Source organism: Pinus tabuliformis, chromosome 5_2 (genome assembly GCF_031772625.1).
Source record: "Pinus tabuliformis cultivar Carrire ecotype Pingquan chromosome 5_2, CPIR1, whole genome shotgun sequence".
Classification (NCBI taxonomy): domain Eukaryota; kingdom Viridiplantae; phylum Streptophyta; class Pinopsida; order Pinales; family Pinaceae; genus Pinus; species Pinus tabuliformis.
In genome coordinates this window covers 149,863,949-149,890,567 of record NC_142306.1, presented here as the reverse complement: position 1 = coordinate 149,890,567, position 26,619 = coordinate 149,863,949, and positions in this window count along the sequence as shown.

Here is a 26,619-nt window from a genome sequence, read left to right as displayed (position 1 = left end):
TGAATAAAATAATTGAATAAACATTTTTCTTTTTGATCCAAGAAACTATCAACACGCGTCATAAGAAGATTCCTGACAGCAAGAAAAGCCTCCACATTTCTAATATTGGTTAAAATATTGCGAAAAGATGCCTATCTCATATCGTCTCCTTGTTCCCTACATATTCTATCGAAATTCATAACAATGTTGAAGCCTTCCCACAAAAATTTCCCAACTATTCTACCTGCATACAAGGGTTTATCCTTGATAGGAGGAAGATGGCTGAGGTCTCCAACAAGAATGATAGACCTACCCCCAAAAGGGAAATCTTTGTTTTCAGGAAAGGGCTCTCCCAAAAAAGAATCTATATGTATGAAAAGCCTTGGAACTATAAATATCGTCTCGTCAATCAATATATAGTGAATATGCCTCATTTCATATTGAAAGACTACTAGAGCTTAACCAGACAATGGTTTAATATTTTTTTATAGGAATTTTCAACCTAGAATGTATTGTTTTGCCATGAATGTTAAAAGAAGCTATACCAATTGGAGAAATGAATAACAATGTATTTTTACTAGCCATTGTTGAAGTTGAAAGAGCATGAGAAATATAGTGAATGAGTGAAGATTTCCCAATTCCATCAATACCTTGAATAATCATTTTCAAACTACCTTCATTCCCACCATTAAAAAAGTGTCAAAAACAATCTCAAAAGAGTCAGTTGTTTGTCTGATAGACATGAAGGAGAAAAAAATGTCTCCACAACCAAGCTCCCATTGACAACAACTAAAGACTGTGCATCTTTTAGAAAATGGATCCCTCTTTCCAAAAATTCATTTGCAACCATTGATTCCTGCCAATTGTAATGAATATCAAAGTCCCTCCTACCAAGATTTTCAAGGTCTGAAATGATTACATTGCTTGGAGGAACTATCTAGGAGAAAACTTGCCATTCTTCTAAGTATCAATCAACATTTTCTTCATTTCCAAGGGGCTCAACATCTTCTTCGTTGAATCCATCTGACAAAGGGCATTGATCAAAATGCCATAGACAATATCTCAAAATCCTCCAATTTTGAATGATACTTTTAGTTGAAACCCCTATGTCAGAAAACATGTCATGAAATGGCTTGTAAAAAAGCAACTCACTGCAACAAAAATTTTCAAACTCTTCTAACCCGGGATCAGGAAAAAAAAAATCGTGCCCAAACCTAAACAATAACATGATTATATTGCGGCCTCCATCACTGCTGCCTATGGTTCGCATCAAAACTCCATGATCTTGTTGGTTCTATTAAGAACAAATGTTCGAAAAAAACAAGTCGGGTTTGATATACCTGAATGAAATTATTTGTGCATGAAACCTCATCAGAATGTAGCGATAATTTTTGGTACACTTTTTTTCCAACATTCAAGGAAAAGAAATTGTGACTACAAACAACAAGAGGGATTTTTTGCAGCAAATGGAATATTTCTTGAGATCCAATGATAGTAAAGAATTTATTAAATATAGCTATAATAACAATAATAAGAGAGGACTTAGGTATATTAATAATAATAATAATAATAATAATAATAATAATAATAATAATAATGTTTATCCCAGTAATAATAATATTAATCATCCTAATAATAATGTAGTTAATTTATCAAGTTTTTCTTTTCCTCCTCCGATCTTTAGAATTTTGGAGAAGGGATTAAATTTTTCCCTTGCCCCCAAGAAAATTGCAGTGGTAGATATTATGTGTGATGTCGAATATGGGATAAAAGACTTACCGGATAATATTAAAGATACTATTCGGCAAGACTGTATTGTTATCCTTAGGAAAGCAAAGCCCCCTAAGCATAACATCAGCAAGGATGAGTTCGAAGCCCTAAAATCCTTGAATAGGAACTCAGACATCATCCTTTTAAAAGTAGACAAAGTTGGGCCTATTGCCATCCTTGATAAGGAATATTATTAGAAGAAGATGCTGGATCACCTGATCAATAGCAGAAGCTACAAAAAGCTTGACAAGAATCCCTTGAAAAATATTTCTAGGACGGTTGCTCTTTCTATTAAGTCCAGTAGCATTGTTGGCTCCTTTATCCATAAGCTTATTGAGAGTAACCCTATCACTCCCAAGATCTATGGGTTCCCTAAAATTCACAAAGAAGGGGTCCCCCTTAGACCCATTTTCAACACCATAGGTAGGCCTACCTATCTTTTGGCAAAATATTTAGCCACGAAGCTGAAGCCCCTGGTAGGTCGGATGAAGTCATTTGTCGAAGACTCTGTATCATTTGTTAGTGAGTTACAGGATATGAAATTTGATCCGGGAAACAGTCTTGTCAGTTTTGATGTTGTTTCCCTGTACACTAACATCCCCATCAAGGAAGCCCTTGATGTCATCTTTTGCCTTACTGATCCTGACACTGCTAGATTAGTTGAGATTTTTTCTACCTTTTTTTGTTTTGAAGGTGAGTTCTATGAACAAACCTGTGGGGTTTCCATGTGTTCCCCCTTGTCCCCTATTGTTGCAAACCGATTCATGTAAGACTTTGAATCCAAAGCCTTATCCTTAGCTACTTTTAAACCTAAAATTTGGAAAATATTTGTTGATGACATGTGCTCCATATGGCAACACGGGCCTGATAAGTTAGATAGTTTTTCTGAGCATCTTAATAATCAGTCTAAGTCCATAGATTTCACCATGGAGTGAGAAGTTGAGGGTTTCCTTCCTTTCCTTGATGTCCTCATTTCAAGAAAAGCTAATGGATCTTTCTCCCATCAGGTGTATCTAAAAAAGATTCATACTGAGCAATATCTTGATGCAAGTTCCCATTATTTTCCTACTTAGAAGATAGTTGTTATCAGCACAATAGCCACTTGGTCTCTAAGGATTTTAGATGAATACCATCTTTCTAAAGAAAAGTCCCATCTCCTTAATGTCTTTGTCCAGAATGGTTATAGTAGGCAGCAGGGTGTTAAAGCTTTCCTCAGAGCTAGTAAGGTCCTAAGGTTAAGAGTGACACAATTGATCGTCGTTCAAGAGTTCACCACCCTTTCATCCAAGGGATGACATACAAGATTGCGAGAATCCTGAAGAAGCATAATGTTCCATCAACCTTTAGACCCCTCAACACCATTAGAAGCTCCCTAAAGTTAGTTAAACACCAAGTGAACCCTATGGATTTGAAAGGTGTTTATGTCATCTCGTGTTCATGTGGGACCTTATACATTGGCAAAATGGGTCAGTCTATTAACCAAAGGATTAAGGAATATGCTACTGATATCAAGCATGGGAGGACCAAATCTTTTGCTTTAGTGGAGCATGTAGTGAATACCAAGCATCATATATGCATTGAGGAGGCTAAGGTCGTCACAAAAATTTCTCATTTTCATCACCGCAAGTTTAGGGAAGCCATTGAAATTGAGAGGTCTTCTAATAATATTAATAGGGATGATGACTAGAAAATTAGTAGCTATTGGATTCTCTCCCTCTCTTCTTAGTTTTTGTCCTCTTTGTCTAAGCTTTTTATCCCATTTCTTATTTGTTTTATGTTCTATTCCCTTTTTATTCTTCCTTTTATTAATTTTTATTAGAGAGGATTACCCTCTCTTTTTATTTATTTTATTAATTTTTAGTAATATTATTTGTGTATTCATTATTAGTATTGGTTTATTATTATTATCATTATTATTATTATTATTATTATTATTATTATTATTATTTTTCTATAAAGAAGAACACCCTCTCTTTTTATTTTTATATATTTTTAATAATTTTTATTGGTATTATTATTATTTAGTTATTCACTTTTAATATTTATTTATTTATTTTTAATTTATATTATTTATTTATTCATTATCATTGTTTTTTTTTTCATAATTAATAATTTATAATCCTTGTTATTTTTTCCAAGTCGGATAATAAATTAAATAATAATAATAATAAGTAAATAAATAAAGGATTGAATAAATTAATAAATAAATTAAATAATTAATTAAATAAATAAATAATTATTAATTATTTAAACAATTTAAATAATTCCCTCCCCTAGTCAAATATAGTCGTTTAGTTGAATTATAATAATAATAATTTATAAATAAATAAAGAAATAAACAATATAGTTTTCCCTCCCTAGTCAAATATAGTTGTTTTCCTCTAGCCGTTAGGTTGACCTATCTTCTTATTTAGCCTTCTTCTGAGATCTGTCTCTTCATCTTGTCCTGAAGATGAACCACACTGGTTAGTTCAAAATGCGTCAACCAAATATTTTCAATGTGATTTTTTCCAAAAATTTTCATTTAATTAACAAGTTATGGATCACATAAGCTTGAATTCGAAATATCCAATGTCATGTTCTACAAGAGTTTTAATAAGATACCTTCTATACACATACAACACAAAAACCTCAGACCCACTCCTACTATCCACTCTTGTCAACATTTCATGATAACTTTATGATATTCTCTCTACCTTTGAAGCATATTTCTCTATATACTTCAAGACTACATGTCGAGAAACAACATGTTGGAAATCAACATTTTCTCACCACATTGATAAGAGATTGAAATTGTGAAAATTTAAATGGTTTTCATTTCTTGTCGGTTCATACTTTTTTCCCCTTTTCGTCTATATACAATGCTGACTCAACAAAAAACTCCCAATGGGAATCATAGCGACATAAAAGCACATATCCTTTTTCATGTAGACATGAAGCAACGTTTCATTTCGTATGCCTTTGCACGTGATTCACCAAATGTTCACACTCTTCTTCAGGATTGCAAGAAAATTTTTGATGCGTATTTAACAAGCACAAATCATCATCTAAAATTCGAGGGATCAAGACATTTCAATGATGCATGCTGGGGATTCCAAATAGTAACATACTTATCGAAATAGCGCTTTGTAGCATAACCCATGGCAATATGAGACCAATCCAATATTTCCATATTTGATGCTCCAGGAAACCGCAAAAACCCATGCATGTGTGTTGAACCTCAATTATTTGACTCATACCTCGCATAATTTAAAACATGCAATTAACACACATCCAAGAAACTATAAGAACCCTCCTTATGGTTGATGGGTAAGAAAAATGGAAAAAAGGAATGATAACAAACCTATACCAAAAGTCCTTAGCACCAAGATATCTCTGCAAGACCACCTCTCGAAATATATTAAATCTCTAGTGCATGTACAAAGCCACTATATGTGGGTACTCAATAATATTTTCAATTTTTTTTGCATGCTCATTTTGTCAATAAAAATGGCTATTTAAAGGCATTAAACTATGCAATTTATGCCACTTTATGTCTACTATAGACAATGTAAAAATTAAAGTGGGGCTACCCAACTAGGTGATCATGTCTGTCAGTTTAGAAAGACACTTTGTCCAATAAGCCCTTTTCCCCCTAAGACAAGATCCAAAATGCATTAATTTTTCAACAAATTTATTATCGAGTATATCACATAGCTGTCACATTAACTTTTTCACAGTTGCAGGTGTATTTTCATGGATACTTTTTAAAAAAAAGAAAGAAGTTGTTCCTTGACTTCGATGGTGCAAAATCAGATTCAACAAGAAATATCAAAATTGAGGATGGCTTCCAAATCTTTGATCATAATATCTTAGTAGATGCAAACCATATTCATGCATCTCAACATTTAAAATACGTGGATACAACCAATCATCATCTCCTGTAGGGAACAAATTCGAGAATGCCATGTCTAATAATTCGTCAGTATTATATTCATTAATGGTATATGTACCAAGATCCTGATATTTCCAATGTGGGAATTCATCTCGGCTAGACTGGAACGAAAATCTAGGGTTTTTAGTTGTTAGCAGGTGTGAAATCCATGGGAGGGCGCAAAGGAGGGAGCTCCTCTCCCTCCTACAAGTAGGTGGTAGCCAGCCGAGGTAAGAAGCCAATAGAAGAGGTCAGAGGTCTTGCTGAAGAAGGGAAAGTGAGCATGGAAGAAGAGCAAGAGGGAATCAAAGCAAGGGAGAATAAAAGCACTAAAGGAGGAAGACGACAAGGAACAGGGAGAAAAATCCAAGGCACAGAAGGGACCATGTAAACCCAAAACTGAAGTTACTCCTAGAGTAGTTCTAAATGATCCTGCTCTGCAGGCACATAGGGACAACATGAGGACATATGCTATCATTTGTAAATTCATGGGTGTATGGCCCACTGAAAAGGCGTTAAAAACATGGATTAAATACCATTGGAAACCAAAAGGGAGCATTGACCTACATTTGGGGTTAAAGGTACTGTGGTCTTTACAAATATTGAGGATAAAGACATAGTGTTTGAAGGAGGGCCCTACTTCTACGTAGCTGTAGGCCTCTATATGAGGCCGTGGATGATGAACTTTGTCCCAAAGTGGGAAAATTTCACTTTAGTTTCGGTTTGGGTAAGACTTTACTCCCTTTCGCTTGATTATTGGCAAGCAGAATCATTAACAGCCATAGGAAATAAATTGGGATGCTTTGTCAAAGCTTCTAAAGCCACTAGAAGAGGAAAATACACTTCCTTTGCACAAATTTGTGTGGAACTGGATCTCTTCAGAGCTTTATTGGATGAGGTGATCTTGGAATATTTTGATGAAGAATGGGTAAAAATAGTAGATTATGAACATATTCCCTTTAGATGTCGCAGATGCGATGAGCATGGACACCTTTTCAGGGATTGCCCTCTCAGTAAAATAGAAAACAAGGGCAAAGCTTCTACTATGAAAGATACGAAAATATTTCATAAAGTGAACCATAGAGGAAAAGGAGGCAAAAGTGGACTTAAGCAACATCAAGCAGAAGGGCCTTAGGCCAATCTGAACAGGTACCAAGTTCTCGAGGAAGAAGAAGAGATAAAAAAAAAAGATCAGGGAATGGAGGGAAGTCCAGAGGAGAAGGAGAAAGAGGAAGACAAAGATCAAACAAAGGGTAATAATAAATAGAACGAGGCTATGATGAGCGATGTAGAACTGGATATGGACCAGGAAATGACCCAGAGTGAGATGGAAATGGAGGAGCATGAACTATAGGACATTCTTGATAGAGAACACCTAGATTTGGAAGGGTTCTTGAAACAGGGAACCATGGGAGGGTTAGATTTGTTACGGCAAGAAGATTTCATTAGAGTACAATAGTTGTACTTATGGAAAACCCAGGCTAAAGGGATGGATGGGTAAAGTACCACTGCAAGATAGGGTAATGAAGGTGTGAAAACTATAAAAAACACACCAAGATTAGCACTTAGATGCCCAGGGAAGAAAAGAGGCAGAAAAAAGAAAAATGAGCTGTTGATGTAATGTGGAAAGCTAATGATAGATTCAAGTAAGATGAAAGACCTAACCAGTTACTCTTTCACACATCTTTAATGATGAAGTTTACTTCTTGGAATATCAGGGGTCTAGGTAGTAAAAGGAAAAAAAGATTACTTAGTAACAGAATGAAACAAGAAGCTCCGGATATGATTTTTATCCAGGAAATTAAATGTTCCATTCATAAAACCAAAGAAATATATAGAAAATGGCTCAATCGATTCGAGTTTCTAGAAGCTAAGGCAGAAAATACAGCAAGAGGCATTCATACTCTTTGGAACCCCCTAAAGATTAGTATAAGAGATGTTGAGGCTTCTAGAAACTATTTATCAGTGTTTATTCAACCTGTGGGGGATAGGGAGACCTATCTAGTCACAAATGTTTATGGCCCTTATAGAATGGATGATAAACTTAGGTTGCTAGAGTCTCTTATGGACCTTAGAGATAGATATGTAGAGATACCATGGATTCTGGGGGGGGATTTCAATATGATCAAATCACTATCGGAGAAAAAAGGGGGCACCAGAACTCTAAACAAAGATTCCATAGATTTTCAAACTTTTATGGATACTATGAAGCTAGTTGATATTGATTCGAGTAATGGTCTCTTTACATGGAACAATAGAAGAGGAGGAGAGTCTCTAGTTGCCCCAAAGTTAGACAAATTCATCATCTTAGAGGACCTTATGCTCAATGATAAGGAAATGGAAGCAAAAATTCTCCCCTTTGGAGGATTAGATCACTAGCTGATTGAACTAGAAGTCAAGGGCATTGGTACTCCCAGGAATAAACCTTTCAGATATGCGAATATATGTCTCACCCATCCAGATTTCACCAGTAACATTTCAAGTTGGTGGTCTGAATATTTGCATATTCAGGGTACAAGTATGTTTCTTTTTCACAAAAGGCTAAAACATATCAAGATTAGGCTAAAAGATTGGAACAAGAATGAATTTGGTAATATTTTTGAAGGAAAAAAGCGGTCGAAAACAAACTGCAGGAACTCAACCAAACCCTTATCAAGGATGGCTTTGACAAAGTCAGAAAACACTGTAAACTTTGAAACGCGAACCCATACTGTTACCTGTTTTGTAGAGATAGCAAAAAAGTGACCCGATTTTGAAAATGGGTTATGTAGGACACACATGTTTTTTAAAGCTTAGTTTTTGGCACTATAAATTTTTTTATGTACATTGCGCTTTATAATGGTAGTGTTTTTTATGTTGACTTAAAAACATGGTAATTCTACACCAGGCCCTTTTTTTAAAAGTTTTTAATTTTCTAATGTATGAAATGTAAATAAGTATTTTGTAAATTTAATAACTTTTGAAGTGGTCTTTTTCTTCATATTTTCTTGTTTTTATTTTAATTTTATTTTTTTTGTAGTGAGGTTTTTATTGTTTCACATATTTAAAGAAGAAGGTCGATATTTTGAATTTTTGATATTCTACATATTTATACATCGTTAATTAATTTTTCAATCCACAAGAAATAATTTTCTCTAAAAAACAACATTTTTTAACAATGGACATAAAATAGCATTTTTTAACATAAATATAATTGAAAAACTACACGTTTTGATCATTTTTTGCTATAATTGACATGCGAAAATCACAAGTTTTATATGAAAATTTTAACTAGAAATAGTTAAATAATAGTTTTTTTTTTTATGAATTTCATGTCAAAAAAATAATAATAATCACTTTTTTTTTCAAAAAATAATGCTTAACTTAAAAATTAATGCGAAAATCACATATTACAAATATTGAACGCATAACAACCCTAATTGAGTGTATATTCTTCTCATAAAATGTCAAAGTCAAAACATTGCAAGTATAACTACTTAAAAGTTAAAAAAAATGAGCTTGATTTCCAAGCATAAATTTAATCAACAATGTCACATAATCCAAACTCTTCGTCCTCTACAGTTTCATCATTGTCTTCTTCCACAATATTTTTTGCTTCCTTTTGCTCATTTTCGTCTTCTAATGGATCTTTGATGTCTGTGAATCTCCCAATGTATGTCTTTCCAAACATCCCATGTAATGGTGGTTGAGGTTCCTTTGCCTTTTTTGTCACACATGATTCACTAAAGTCCCCTTTCTTCAACCTAATTTCTTTCATTGCATCTGGAAGAAATTGAAGAGCATTATTCTTTGCTGAATGAAATTGCATTGTAATGGATCATTTTCAATTGCAAAGCAATTTCTTCCTTTTTGAAGGCAGCATGCTAGTGTTGTACCTAATTATCAAGCACAAAAGAAATAATGAAGTAAATTAGTACAATGAATGACATATTAATTAAAAAAATTACATATTGAAATTCAATTCTATATAATAAAACTTACCTGACCCAAAAAATAAATCCAGAACCCAATCTCCTTCATTTGAACATATGTCTATAAGATAGTTAATCAATAATTGTGGATTTTGATAAATGTTAACTATCTCTCCTTTTGCTTCTTTGTCTTCATATGTTAGTTTTCTCACAACAGCATCATAAGTCAATATTTGGCTATGACTCTTTCCGTCCATCCAATTAAAAATCATAGACATATAGCTATCATCTTTTGCCCAACTATCAATATGAATGAACTCACAATCATTTATAAATACTTGATCGCCATGATTAAAAATATTTGACTTTTGCCTGTAACATGAAATAGTAAAAGTTCAATCAACTTGTACACAAATGAATTTTTCAACATTAATCAAATATACATTTTAAACGTCTTACCACGTAAGCTACATCCTTGAATTTGTTTTCCCTTTGAAGCTTGACAATATCATTGCAAATTGTGTGTCTAAATGAAATGTCACAAATCTCCATAATGCTGATGATGTGACTTCTACAAATCCCGCAACCACTTTACTAAGAGCTTGATAAGTATAAGGGTCACTATCATAGTCAACATTTCGAATATTGAAACCATGGGGAATATCTACAATAACTAGGGCATACTCCCTTTTAGGTATGAGTTTAGCAATGTCTTCACAGTCACCTTATATTACTTGATATTGAACAGTTTCTAGCCCATTCCAAATGAAATGTGTAAGATTTGGATCAAGTTCAACATTCTTTACACGTTGCTTCCTCAATCTTTCGGTCTTTATTTTTTCAATAAAGGTTCTGAAGCTAGTTGGCACTCTATTATCATCCTTCTTCATCTTTTATAAAATAAATAAATATATGTGCAAGTTATAAATTAAAAATAGTACACAGATGAATAAAAATGAATGTGTAAATCAAGATACCTTTTTAAATGCAAGATAAAAAGCTTTTAATGTTGACGTAGAACTTGAATCTGGATAGTTGTGTTAGAAATTATATATTATAGAGCAATGGAACACATAAAATATTGCAGAAATATAAACACAGAAAAAGCATAAGAAAAGAGAGATACAGATATACGTGGTTCACCCAATTTAGGCTACGTCCACGGAAAAACAACCAGTTCTTCCTTTTATATTATCCAACAAACTGAAGAGATACAACCTACAGAAGATCCGTTGTAACACCCTCTTTGCTCTCAATCTCCTCTCTCTTCCTCACTCAGAATACAAATATGCATCGACGCAATACAATTCCCTCATATATAGTGAGGGGTTGCCTTCTAGGGAAAAAAACCCTAAATTAAACATAACTTTTACTGTTATATCATTCACATAATGAATGGCCCAGATTAACTAGAAATTACTAGACTTTTACAAGGAAATTTTACATCTATTTTTAGCTCCGGGGGTGCTGGCCCTGAACCCCCGCCGGGGGACCGCTGGCCCCCAGACTCCCCAGTCGGGGGGGATTAACCCCCCGGACCCCGCGGGGGGGACAAGTACCCCCCACACCCCCCCGCGTGGAGGGGTGTACAATCTTCCTGGGGTATACATCCAGCTGAAACCTTTGAATACAGAAGATAATCAGGCTCCACACCCAACAATCTCCCACTTGGATACTAATTATAGCAACTCCACTGTTGCTTCATTTGTTAGAAAATAACTCCACTTTGGACTTGGTTGTTTCTCATCTTCTTCATCATACTTGAAGACCAATTGAAATTGAGCAGATTCTTAGTTTCTCCTTGGTTACAACTTTTGTTAGCATATATGCAGGATTTTGGCTAGTGTGTATCTTCTCTTGCTTCAACTGCCCATCTTCCAATGCTGACCATATGAAATGGTACTTGAGCTGTATATGTTTAGTCTTGGAATGAAATGCAGAGTTCTTTGCAAGATGTATGGCACTCTGGCTGTCACTGTATAACCTGCCCAACTCCTGCTTCTTGCCCAATTCATCTAGAAACCTTTGTAACCAAATCATTTCTTTACTAGCCTCTGTAGCAGCAACATACTCTGCTTCTATTGTTGAAAGTGCAACAACACTTTGGATTTTTGAAACCCAACTGACAGCTGTTCCACCTATAGTAAATACATATCCTGTAGTGCTCCTCTTGTTATCTCTATCACCTGCCATATCTGCATCAACATATCCCTGTAGAGCAATGTTTGAACCTCCAAATCATAATGATTGATTTGTGGTACCTCTCAAATACCTGAAAATCCACTTCACTGCCATCCAATGTTCTTTTCCTGGATTGTTCATGTACTTGCTTACAACTCCCACTGCATGTGCAATATCAGGCCTTGTGCAGACCATTGCATACATTAAGCTTCCAACTGCTGATGCATATGGAACTTTAGACATATGAGCCATTTCTTCCTGAGTCTTGGGACACGCCTCCTTACTTAATTTGAAATGGCTAGCCAAAGGTATACTAACTGGTTTTGCATTCTGCATATTAAACCTTTTCAACACCTTTTCTATGTACTCACTTTGAGACAATGTTAATTTGCGATTCTTCTTGTCTCTAGTTATTCTCATACCAAGGATTTGTTTTGCAGCACCCAAATCCTTCATTGCAAATGAGTTTGCCAATTTCCTTTTGAGAAAATTTATTTCCTGCATGTTAGAACCTGCAACAAGCATGTCATCTCCATACAATAACAATATAATATAGCTGCCATCATTTTGCCTTTTGAGATAAACATAATGATCAGAGTGACATCTAGTATAACCTTGTTCAGACATAAGCCTTTCAAATTTTAGATACCTTTGCCTTGGAGCTTGTTTTAAGCCATACAAGCTCTTCTTCAACCTGCACAGTAGTTTCTCCTTCCCTTTTACCTCATATCCTTGTGGCTGCTGCATATATATCTCTTCTTCCATATCACCATGGAGAAAGGCTGTCTTTACATCTAACTGCTCAAGATGTAAATCTTGAGTTGCTGCTAGACTTAAAATAGTTCTAATTGAAATCATTTTAACAACAGGAGAAAATATTTCATCAAAATCAATACCTTTCTTCTGTTCAAACCCCTTCACCACAAGTCTAGCTTTGTACCTTTGCTTTCCTCCATCTTCTTCCTTCAGCCTATAAACCCATTTATTTTGCAATGCTGTTTTAGGTGTAGGCAATCTGACTAAGTCCCAAATCTAGTTATGTGCTAAGGAGTCCATCTCTTCTTTCATGGCTTGCTCCCACTTCTTCCTGGTTTCTACCTGCACTGCTTCTTCATAACATTCTGGTTCACCAAAATTAGTCAACAATACATAATATAATGAAGGAGAGTATCGTTCAGGGGGTCTACTTATCCTAGTAGATCTTCTAACACCACTTTCAGGTGTTTGAAGTGCTTGTTGCTATTGTGGTTGTTGTTCTAGCTATTGAGCATTATGATTTTTAGGCACCATCACTTTTCTTGTGATATCGTCAAGCACTGTGTATTCTCTATTTTCTTTTTCTTGTTTCTTTTCCTGCAGTTGATTCATATACAAGACCTTTTCATTGAATATTACATCTCTACTTCTAATGATTTTGTGATTTTCATAATCATATAAGCGATAACCAAAATCATTAACACAATATCCAATAAAGGTACATTTCTTTGATTTTGTCTCAAGCTTTGTTCTATTTTATTTGTTAATGTGGACAAAGGTTTCACAACCAAAAGTCTTTAGAAATGAGTAGTTTACCTTTTTTCCTGTCCATGCCTCCTTTGGAATACCACTATCCAAGGAACTTGAAGGCCCTTTGTTTATTAGATAAACAACAGTATCTAAAACATCTGCCCAAAATTGTAAAGGAAATCCTGCATGCAATCTCATGCACCTTGCACGCTCCATGATTGTCCTGTTCATTCTTTTTGACACACCATTTTCTTGTGGTGTTCCTGGATCTGTCTTCTCTCTACGAATTCCATACTCTGAACAGTACCTATCAAACTCTTTGCTACAATATTCACCTCCATTATCTAATCGGAGACACTTCAACCTTTTCCCTGTCTCATTTTCAACCAAAGCTTTCCATTTCTTGAAAGTATCAAATACATTAGATTTATTTCGAATACAATAAATCCAGTTTTTTCTGGTTGCATCATCAATACAAGTAACATAATAATGAGAGCCACCAAGAGATGATACCCGAGCAGGTCCCCATACATCTGTATGCACAAGCTCTAATTTTTCGCTCTTCTTTCATTTCCCAACTCTAAGGAATCTGACTCTCTTCTGTTTTCCATAAACACAATTCTCACAGAATTTTAAATCAACATGCTTCAAACCTGGTAACAAATTTCTTGAGTGAAGAATCTGCATCCCCTTCTCACTCATGTGCTCAAGCCTATGATGCCACAATGTTGTATCTTCTCCTGTAGAGGTTAACGCATTAACAGAATTAGAAATACCATTGCATAAATACAATGTACCAACCTTTTCTCCTTTCGCTATTACCAGGGATCCTTTAGTGACCTTCCAAGTTTTATCTCTGAAAGTAGTTATGCAACCTTCACCTCCCAACTGCCCTGTTGAAATAAAAATTTTCTTCAGATCTGGAACATGCCTTACCTTCTTCAATAGCCACTGATTTCCATTTTGTTGTTTCATGAAAACTGTACCCATTCCAATGATTTTACAGGGTTTATCATCACCCAATTGAACTTGTCCAAAATCCCCTTGAACATAATCATGAAAATGTTTCTTATCAGGTGTGGCATGGAATGAGGCCCCTAAATCTATCACCTAGGCATCAATAATATTTTCTAATGAAAGAATCAAAACATCTTGCAACACATCACCTGTTACATTCGCTTCATGATTAGTTTCTTACTGTGCATCTCCTTCTTTTCCCTTCCGATACTTGCAGTGTTTCTTCAAGTGTCCTTTCTTCCCGCATTTCTAGCACACTATCCTTGTTCTGGACTTGGATCTGCCTTTTCTTGACTTACTGCGATATCCTGGGCTCTTTCCTCTTTCCATTTTTCTTCCCCTAGTCTCTGCAGTCAAATCATTACCTAATGTCTCACCAGAGCTTTTCCATTGCATTTCCTCGCTAAGGATTGCACCAACAACATCATCAAACTTTAAAGTACTAGATCTAGAGACAGATTTACTAATGGCCATAACTAAACCATTCCAACTTTCTGGCAATGAGCACAGAAATAATAGAGCCCTAACTTCGTCATCAAAATTTACCCATACAAAACTTAACTGACTTGTAACTGTATTAAAATCATTTAAATGATCCGCAACAAATCCACCTTCTGTCACCTTCATATTAAATAAACGCTTCATAAGAAATACCTTATTTGAGGCCGAGGGTTTTTCATACAGTTTGGCCAATGCCGACATTAAACCCTGTGTTTTCGTTTCCTTTGAAATATTAAATGCTACCGACACCGCTAGGCATAGTCGTATTGTTCCAAGTGCCTTTCTGTCCAGAATATCACATTTTGTGTCTATCATACTCGTCGACTTCTTTGTCTTTCCGCTCAATGGTAGGTACAAATCTCTTTGATAAAGATAATCTTCCATCTGCATCTTCCACAACTGGTAGTTTTGGCCATTGAATTTTTCGACCCTAAACCTACCATCTTCCGCCATTGCTCCCACTCGAACTAGGAACCCTTCTCTCCTGCAAGTTTATCAGCCAAATAGACCCTCGACTCTGATACCATTTGTTATAAATTATATATTATGGAGCAATGGAACACATAAAATATTGTAGAAATATAAACACAGAAAACAAGAGAGACAGATATACATGGTTCACCCAGTTTGGGCTACGTCCACGGAGAAACAACCAGTCCTTCCTTTTATATTATCCAACAAACTGAAGAGATACAACCTACAATAGATCCGTTGTAACACCTTCTTTGCTCTTAATATCCTCTCTCTTCCTCACTCAAAATACAGATATGCATAGACGCAATACAATTCCCTCATATATAGTGAGGGGTTTCCCTCTGGGGCAAAAAACTATAAATTAAACATAACTTCTACCGTCAGATCATCCGCTTAATGAACGGCCCAGATTGACTAGAAATTACTAGACTTTTACAAGGAAATTTTACATCTATTTTTAGCTTTGGCGGATTGCTGGCCCCTGGACTCCCCAACCAGGGGGGATTAGCTCCCCCAGACCCCCGCGGGGGGGAAAAATCCTCCTCGCACTCCCTCGTGTGGAGGGGTGTACAGTCTTCCTGGGGTATACATTCGGCTGAAACCTTTGAATACAGGAGACAATCAGGATCCACACTGAACAAGTTGCGTACAACATCATCCCAACTATCTTCATTCAACAATCTAACCATTTGTTCTTGAATTTTCATGTAAACTTTGTGACTGCATAAATAAAGTAACAAAAGGTCAATATAATGATATGTCTAACAAATAATACCAAGAACAACATATTTTATTTAAAAGAAAATTATAATCTACGAATAAATAAAAATAATTCAACAAACTTTTGAAATTCCTTAGACATTTCCTCCAATGATAATTCCCCTAACTTCACACGAGATAATATTGTTTTGACAATTTTTTCATCTTTCACTCCTTGCATTTCTCTCCAAGGTGTGATAGTCATATCTTCTGGAAGCTGCTTCAATTTAGGATTTGATTTACTGCTGCCACATATCAATGGCTTAGACTTTTTGACCTTCTGGTTTTTAATGCCAATCTTTTACCACATGCTAAAAATCTCATCAATCAACTTCCAAACATCTCCAGTTCTAAATGCTAATTGAAAAATGTTATCAACACCTCTGAATATATCACTAGGAAGGTTGCGTTTTCCACCTTTTGAATTGGGTTTCTCTTCAATTTGATAGCCTATTTCCATACAACATTCCCTTCAAAAATATGCAGTAAAATTAATCCTATCCCCACCACATTTTTCTTGAAATTCACTATGAATAAATCTAACCCTTTGGATGAAAGTCATAGACATCCTATATTCATTATCTGAATTATGATCCCATGCCACTAACTTTGCTTTTGTATCTGATAAACTAGCATAAATGATACATTTCATTGTTTCAAAATGTGGGTTATTGGGATATTCCTCCATCAATTGTCTTTGAGCTTCTACAGAACAGTTCCCCCCAAGCACATAATAATTGTATTCAAAAAATTTTGACTTATCAAATGCTTCTTTATTGGGAACTTGAACTGGATCAACAAGAAGCACATAATTAACCACATGAGCATATGGATTATACCTCATCAATGTCTTCAAGTTGTGAACATGCAGATGGTGTGGCTTTCTGACTTGATGTTGACATTTTCCTTCACTTCCCTTATAGGTTTGTTTGACATTAAGCTGAAATGTACAACCACCATCAATTAAGTTTTTCTTTGTAAAATTCCGTCGAATGGCATTTTATTTTGTTTTGATAACGCCATCCTCTAAATCAGCTCCTGGTGTAATGATTTCTCTGCTTTCTTTTGAAGTTTCACTACGTTCTTGACTGCTGGTAATGACTACTTCAAAATCTTCAACTTTACTTTTCTTCGTCATAACATTCTCAACAGATTGATTCTTGGGCATTAGTACTTTTGTTCTTTTACAACTCTTCTCAGTTCCAATGTCATATTCAGTAACAGTGACATATGCTTCACTGTCAGTTTCAACTTCATCGCACTCAAAAATAACTTGTCGACCCTTGCTAGATTTATTCGCTAGAGGCCTTTTTATTTTATCCTTTGGATGTAGTTTTATAGCATCATTAATTACTACATCTTGCTTGTTTTCCATATCTTCTTCTGACACTGAGTAAAAATTGATGACAACTTTCATGACATCATGCTCTATGAAATGAATGCCTCCCAACCTAATTGAACAACTTTCAACAAAATTTTTCCAAACAAAATGTTATATGTCAATAAAAAAAAAATAAAAAAAATATAGTGAGACACTTTCAAGAAAGCAAAATACAAATATAAATAACAATACTTACGATGTTTTGTTTCATCTCATTTACGATTTGTTTATACAACTTTGTAGATACCTCTCTCCTATCATAAAATGAATATGTTAGTCGATATTTAACCCTTTCATGTGACTTGAGAACTTTTGTAAGTATGTAAACAACTTCAGTGTCCGGTACCGAACACATATCTATGACTCTTCCCATCAAATTAAAAAATTCCATTTTCATTTGGTATATCAAGATATAGATATATGTTCACATTTTGGCTTTCTTTTTCTTTCACATACCAGATTCTTGATGGGAATTTCATCTCTTTTGAATTCTTCCAGTCTGAAATCATCTTCTTATCATTTGAGGCACTTGAAAGATTTGTAGCCATGAGCTCAGGTGGAGTTCGTTCACCAATGTTTTTGAAGATGCACCTTTAAGTGTCTTTGGTCCAAACATATTCACAGAAATCTTCTTTGATGCCATTTTCCTGAAAAATAGAAACACATAAATCAGTAAATAATGAAAACATATTAACTTAAATCCACAATGAAAATATATCATAAATTTTTAATTTGTATAATCAGATAATTGAAATTAAAAAAATATTAACACTAAGAAATGGCAGAAGCCCATTCACACCACCCTGTCCATCCGCGGAGTGGCGGGCGATTTCCCCACCCCCTACCCCCCACGCCCCCCACCCCTCTTCCCCCTCAACCGACCCACACCACGCCACGCCACCCCACCCCGCAATCGGATGGCCATCCAACCCCACCCTTACCCCCCTTCCACCCCTCCCCCCTACCCCCACGCCACCCCTCCCCCAAACCACTTCCCCCCCAATGCCCCCCTCCACCCCCTACCCCCCGGCCCCAACCCCCAATGCCACTCCACCCCCTTCCCACCCCCCCAACCCCCTACAGCCTACCCCCTCTTCCCCCCCAACCGAGCCACCCCACCCTGCAATCGGACAGCCACCCCAGCCCACCCAACCCGCCTCCCTCAACCCACCTCCTCCCCGACCCCTAACCCCCTTCCTCTCTCTCGACCCTCCCTCCAACCCCCCTACCCCCTCAAGCCCCCTGCCCCTACCTCCTCTCCCTCGGCCCTCCCTCCTACCCCTAACTCACCCCTTACACCCCCCTATCCCCAGCGCTCCCTCTCACCCCCCTTCCTCCCTACCCCCCTACCCCACTAACCCACACCCCTCTCCCCCTCTCCCTTAGCTCTCCCTCCCACCTCCCTTCCCTACCCCCACCCTCACCCCCCAACCCCTCGGCACCACCACCCACCTCTTCCCCCTACCCCCCTCGACCCCTCCACTCCACCCCCTACCCCCTACCCAGCCCTCACCCGCACTGCACCCCTTCCCCCCTAAACCCCCACTCCATCCCCTACGCCACCCCCCTTACCCACCTCGACACCCTCACCTCACCCCCCCACCCAGCCCTACACCCCACCCCCTTACCCCACTCGGCACCCCCACTCGTCTGCCCCCCTTCCCCTTACCTAGCCTTCCCCGCTCTTCCCCTTACCCCCCCTCTTTGGCACCCACCCCTTACCCCTACCCAGGCCCTCCCCTTACTCCCCCACCTTTACCCCCCCGACCCCTACCCAAGCACCCCCCTCGGCCCCCACCCGTCACCCCTACTCGGGTCCCCCCCCCTTACCCCCCCCGGCCCCCACCCCTCACCCCTACTCGGGCCACCCCCTTACGTCCCACCACTTACCCCTACCCAAACCCCCCCCTGAACCCTACCCCCCACCCCCTCACCCCCACTCGGGCCCCCGCTTCACTCCCCCCCAGCTCTCACCCCCACTCGGCCCCACGCCCTCACCCCCACCCAGGCTCCCCCTTTACGCATACCTGCGCTCCCCCCTTACCCCCCGTTAACCGCCACCTGAGCCCCCCCCTTAACCCCCCAGCCTTACCCCTACCCGGCCCCCGCCCCCCTTGCCCCCCACCCTTACCCCTACCCGCGGCACCCCCTTACACAACCCCCCATTACCCCTACCCACCCCCTCCCCCCTCGGCCACACCCCAGTCCCTCACCCACCCCTCCTTCCTCCCCCGTCCTCTTGCTCCCCCTCGCCCTCCCCCTCAGCCACACCTCCCTACCCCTCCCCCTCCCTCCGCCCTCGGCCTCGTGTGGCATCGCCGCCCATTGTGCGCCACCTCGATGGCTCGACGGCTTACCCGGGGTGGCCCGTCCGATTCCCAGAATCAGTCGGCCACCCCGGGCAGGTCGACGGACCGCTGGAGTGGCATGGGGAGGGCCACTGCCCCCTCCCCGTGCCACCCCGACGGCCCGCCTGAGGTGGCCGTCCGATTTTCGTAATCAGATGACCACCCGGGGTGGGCCACGGGGTGTCACGGGGAGGGCCGCTGCCCCCTCCCCGCACCACCCCGGTGGCCCGAGGGCCCACCCGGGGAATCAGACGGCCACCCCGGGTGGGCCGGTGGGTCACTAGGTGGCGCGGGGGGGGGGTGCGACGGCCGAGGGTGGGGTAAGGGGGGGGCGGGTAGGGGTGAGGGGGTGGGGGTAGAGGGGGGTGGAGTAAGGGGGGGAGCGGGTAGGGGTAAGGGAGGGGTGTGGGTAGGTGTGAGGGGTTGCGGGCCGAGGGGGGCGGGTGACGGGTAGGGGTAAGGGGTGGGGGTGGGGAGGGGGTTGTAGGTGGGGTGCGGTAGGGGTGACCCGGGGGAGGGGGGGGTGGTCCGGGTAGGGTGCGGTGCGGGTAGGGGTAAGGTGTGAGGGCCGGGGGGGGTTAGGGGGGGCGGCCAGGGGGAGGGGGGGAAGAAGGGGCGGGTCCGGGTAGGGGGTGAGGGAGTGGGGGGGAGGCGGTGAGGGCCGGGTAGAGGGGTAAGTTGGGTGGGGGTGAACAAGGGGGGTATGGGATGGGGTAGGAGGTGGGTCGGGGGGACCGAGTAAGGGGGGGGTGGTTGGGTGTGGGGCAGCGAAGGGTAGTGGGGCTGGGTAGGGGTGAGGGGGCTGTGGGGGGTAAGGGGTGTTACACAGTAATTTTTCACCGTCCCTGCTACCCCTCTCCTGCGTTTTGGAGGACTCATTCCGGGACCTATGAGAAGTGACATGGCCTACAAAAACTTGTATTACATTCCTCTGAACATGAGCTTTATTTGCCCTGAGGACATCTCCTGTTGGAAAACCCTAAAAATAGCCATTTTTTCATTGGCGCGGTTCCATAGTGCAACCCTCGCGCCAATGGGCGAAATCCTCCAAAGAGGGCGCGCCAGTTGGCGCTCTGTCACAGAGTTGTACCCGCGCCAACCATAATCAATGGTGTTTTTAACAAACAAACGGCGGAAGCTTCATCCTAACAAATTCTTGGACTGAATCTATTTTGAGTTGGGTGGTTTGGCAACGGATTTCCATAGGGAGGAAGTTGTTTGCCACATCTCATGGAAGCTTCCTTGATGATATAGCCAATCCCATGATTATTGTGGATGATCCCAACTCCCCTTCCTCCATCTATAAAAGCTTGTCCATTTCCCTTGGTAGGCTAGTTCCAGAATTCCAGAGATGGAGAATTGTTAAGTTTCCAAGAGCTTCATGCTACAAGAGCCTTCTTGATTCCCTTAAGGCCAAATCCAAGCAAGGAGATTATTGTCCAAGATCCAAAGAGAGAGAGGCTTTTCCTTATTCCCGACAAGCTTTGCGAGACATGTGCTGCTGACCCGCCAAAGGAGAATCCAGCGTTAGAACTTTGGTTGTATTCTTCTTTGATTGATTATTAATGAAAAACTATTGGTTATGGTTTCACTCTTGTTATTATTTGTGATGATGATGAGTTATGTCCTTTCTGACTGACATATAGTTGCATATGCTGGATTTTATGCTTGTGTTTGTGTCGTTCTTTGCATGTGCAGGTGTCTGTTCACGGAGATCGTGAGGATTGTGATCTGCCGGAGTAAAGGAACGGGGAGCACCACCTCTTCTACAAGCACTAGCGTTAGAATCTAGGTAGGCCTTCATCACTGGTCTATTAATTTGCAATTAGGAACTTCCGCTATAGCGTTGTATGATTGTTGCTAGACCCGGTTTGGGCTAGTAGGGATTGCCTCTGTCTGCAGAGGGGATTTACCTCCTCAACGATTTGGTGACTCCATTGGGGAGCTTGTCTTGCCTTTTTGGTTGTTTCTTGGTTTTTACCTGCTTGGTTAGCCTTCTGGGTTGAGTTCTTTTATTGTTTCTTGCCTCTTGGTTTACCTGGTTATTGTTGGCCTAGCTTTGGATCGCTTGTTTTTTATTTTGGCATAGCAAACTTTACTGGCGCGCTTTTATAGCGTAACAGTCGCGCCAATTGGCGCTAGTTGCTCATATACAACCCGCGCCAATCATTAAATGGCGCTAGTTGCAGCCTGACAGTCGCGCCAGGCCTGGGAACTTTTGAAGTTTGCTTGTTTTTTAGCCTCCTGAGCTTGGTTTTTGTTCTGGGTACCTTTTTTCGACTGCTTGAGTGTGTTGGAGTCTTGTTTGACTGGCTTTAACCTTTACCCTTTGGGTGTTTGCCATTTTCTATCGATTTCACGTTTCTAGCCCTAGGGCATCTAGTGGCTTTGTGTGTCGAGCCTTCCTTCGGAGTTTTGGTCTTCTATTGGTCCAGTCGACTCTCTGATCTCTCCCTTGCACTCGTTTAGTGGTTGTTAATCATTTCATTGCATTGTTTGAGTGACCTACCTCTTTTTCACTTTAACTCCGCTTTGTTTCATTTTGGGCCTAGATTACACGGCTCATTTGTGTCTTTGGGACTTTTCTCGTTTTGAAGGACTGCTTTGGCATTTAGGGATCTGATTGTGTTTGCATTGAGTGAGTCTTGTGTTTTTAGAACATGTGACCTAGCCCTTTAGAAGTTTCATCGAGAAACCGTTGCTTGGGTTACTTGTCTGTTCAAGGTTCATCCACAACCATCTCATTGATTTGCTTGAGGCTTTTTCACTGCTTGTTTTGTTGCTGGTTGATTTTTAGTGTCAATTATTGAACCAATTTTTTATGTTGATTCGATTCCTTCACTACCAAGCATAGATCACAATTGTTTGGATCGATCAACTCACACTTGCTTGTTTGTCTCTTTAAATTCAAAAAGAAAAAGAAAATCAAAAGTTTGCATTCATTTAGCATACGAAAGTGAAAGTACATTTGCATTACAAATTTTCATGTTTGAGAAATTGGAAAGCAAATTCTAAATCTTTCATTAGTAGTATCGATGCATCGCGAGATTAGTGTATTGATGCATTGTGTTTCTTAGTGTTTGCATTCGCTTGTCTTGGTTTGGGAATGATCTCTCTACCCTCTTGTAGCTAGGCATTCATCGAACGAAATGATATATTGTGGCATATAGTTTGCATTTAGGAAATTTCGAGACATTACATACGGTAAGGCCTGAAAATTGAAACATAATCCAAGATCAACTTTAAAATGAACTGAATGAATCTAACAACGCATTGGAACATAATGCACACACTTAGAGGTCTAGGCTAGAGTCGTGCTCCGGCGTTGTTAAACCTAGTCACTTTTGTTTCACTCAAGGTTGGGTGATTGCTCCTTTCGTGACTCAATAGTGGTCTAGCACGGATTTGAGCTCCCACGTACCGTCAAGTATATGGGGAGACCCCACTAGGTTATCATCCTTTATCCATAGGAAGCCGTGTCTGCTGCCTTACAAGCCGTAACGCACCGAACACATGATTCGGGAAGATTGAATGCCGTACGGAAAGTCCTTGGTTTTCATATGATTGCCAAGGTGTATATGTAGTTTTACGGGTTGTCTGGTAAACCTTTTGCCTAGTTTCTCCAGAGTAGTCACTTTCGTTCCTTTTCGGACTCCCTAAAAGAAAAGGTCCATCTGAGCACTTGTCGCTTCAGGCTCATTAAACATTCGAAGGCGACTAGAGTCATCTTTTTGTCCTTTTCTCGACTCTTTAAAGATGAAAAGGTCAAGTTATGTCCTTGTGTCTTAAAATTTATTCGACTACGTTCACATCTACCCTGTTAGATCTTGTTTGCGTTAGCTTGAGTAGGGTTCTTTCTCGTTTTTGATGGCAACCTTCCCCGAGTCTACCGGCCAAGGTTTTCCCCCAGATGGAAACCCTAGTCCATTTCCTTCTTTTGGAAATGCCGGTGCTCCGTATATGGAAACTTTGTCCTTGCCTGGGTTAACCATCGGGTTGCCTGTTTGGTTTTTCTCAACCTCTGTGGTCTCTAATGTCTCAACTACTGGTCAATCAGTTCCTCCACCCGAACAACATCATGTTGATTCCAAGGTGGACCTCTCCCCTTCTTCGCATGTTTCTAAGTCCTCGTCTTCTACCTCGCCTGGTGAAAGTCTGGATGCAAGTAACTAGGTGGCTAAGAAGAAGAAGAAGAAGTCTCATAAGCGAGAGGCTAAAAGTGCAGCTACTGCTCCAAATCCATCCCAGGTTGAAACACCTTCCGCCCCCCCCCCCCCTGCGGAAGGTTAAGTTTCTTTGTAAGTTGTGCAAGGGTGACCATCTTCTTCGTGATTGTCCTGGTATTCCTAGGATCCTAGACGTATGGTCTTGCAATCCAGCTCGTCCCTCATCGTCCTCTAAAGCTCAAGGCGATGCCACCCTATCAACTGACAACATTCAGAAGAAAGGGAAGATTCGAATCCCCTGTAGACTATGTGAAGGCAATCATCCCCTTCACCTTTGTCCGCTTATGGGTAAAGCTTCCGCTATTTTGGAAAGTCTTATAGCTTCTTCACCCAACTTCCTATTGGTTATCAGAGGCTCTCTTCTGACCCCCTCCCTGTGGAGATCGACTTAGATTCTTCTCTTGTCTATCCTCCTCCTTCCGAACCTGGCTGTGCCAAGCCTGCTCCAGACCAACCATTGGTCGGAGAGAGTATTGACTTGGGTTCACCACCTATTGATTACTCTGTTCTGGAGGAGCATCATGATTCTACTGCTCATGTTCTTCTTGTCTCATCAGATTCTCCTAAGTCGAGGAACGACCCTCCTATCCTTGCTGATCAAGAGATTCCTTCTTCGTCTCCTGTAGCGCAAGGGGGCAATCATACGATTCCCCCACCAAGTAGTTTGGTCATTTCCTTCGTCTGGAGTCATTTGACTACATTCCACCTTCCATCCCATGTGCCTTTCCAGATTACGGTACATGCCTATGATAAGGCAGTACCTGGCACTATCTTGGATGAGGGTGCATCTGTCAGTCTTATGCCTTTCACTACTTGGCAAGCTTTGGTCTCCCCACAGCTTGTGTCGGTCGCACAGAATCTGTTGGCATTTGACGGAGGAACCAGTCAACCATTAGGGATCCTCCCGAAGTTTCCTATTACTTTGGGAGGCAAAACTATCTATATATACGTACTGATTACCCAAGGTGCTTTAGATTTCAGTCTTCTCCTTGGCCGTGACTATGTTTATGCCATGGGGGCCCTTGTCTCTTCACTTTTCCATGTGGTTTGCTTTCCACACGATGGAAGAATCGTGACTATCGATCAATTATCATTCTTTAGTCCCCCGGTGCCTCCTCCGCAGCTGCCATCCCCTCCTAGTTTTTATCCACCAATTGTGTCTGCCCCACCGCAGGTCAACTACGTGGCTACTTATCCCGTGCCCGTATCCAGTGATGATGCCGTCGTGCATGATGTCTTGGGGGCATTGGGCCCTGACTTCCAAGATGTTGTCCTTCCACCGGGAGTGACACCCTTGGAAGCAACGACTTCCTGTTCATTATGATGAAGTTCGTTCGGAGCATAGTTCCTTTCCTATGTCAAGCTCCTTAAAAAATGAAACTGGGTCTGGTCGGAGCATAGTTCACTTTCCTATGTCAAGCTCCTTAAAAAATGAAACTGGGTCTAGTCGGAGCATAGTTCCTTTCCTGTGTCAAGCTCCTTAACAAATGAAACTAGGTGTCACGAGGATAGTTCTTTTAAGTGTGTCAACCTCGTTAAAATAATGAAACATGAGCTCGTGCAATTCGAGTGCGATCACAATATTGTCAACCTTCACTCCATTTTCAATGGACTAAAGCTTGGGGGGCATGTACCTCGAATTGATACATCACGCTGGGGGGCATGCCCATTTCCCTTGTTTTCAAGCATAGTTTGCATATGCATGGTCATGTGTGCTTTTAAGCTTGCATAAAAATAAAATCCATTTCCAAGCATAGTTTGCATATGTGTGGTCATGTGTGCTTTTAAGCTTGCGTAAAAATAAAATATGTGATTAAATAAATTTCGCATTGGGTTGTTTGTTATGCAACTGATACATTAGATTACATTTGTGTTAGACATCTGCATAGCATATAAAAAACATCATCACATGTAAAAGGTCCATCCAAAATAGGCATATGTATATCTATATATATATATATATATATGTGTGTGTGTGTGTGTGTGTGTGTCGAAATGTTTGCACAGCGTGCATCAAATAGATCAAAAAATAATACATGTTCATCTTAATACATCCAGAGACGACATGTCTCTCAAAAAATATGCATAAAAATAAAACTAGGTGTCTAATCACTATGGTGCTCATGATAGCACATCACTGCACGCACTAGGCGTCTCAAGAGATGGTGGATGCGACTGGGCACTCCCACTGTATGTCTCTGGTATGCCATTGGGACATCCGCCAGCCAGGCATAATCCAGAATCCCCCGAGAAATTCCCTCCAGGTTCTGGATCAGCTCCCCTCCCTCGGCACCTTCTTCCTGAGGGTCACCTGTAGGCTGATTTCTCCACAAAATAGGGGACATGCTGGCTCGTCTCTCAGGGCCAACATCTGCATACACATATAACTTTTGTTAGAACGAACATGTATTAACAAAAAAAATCATAACAAAAAAAAATCAAAAAGAGGTCATACCCAGCTCCTCATCCCACTCCTCTCCCTTTGGCAGTGGGAGATCTAGGTTGCTTGTGAAGTCAGTCCCAGCATATGGCCAATCCTCGACCATGATCAGCTGGCGACGGAGCCACCCAAAGAACTTTGGCCTCCAGGACATCTGTTGGCCTCCTCCCCCTCTGGGCATCAATGCTGCCCAGCGAGCCATTCTTGGCTCCC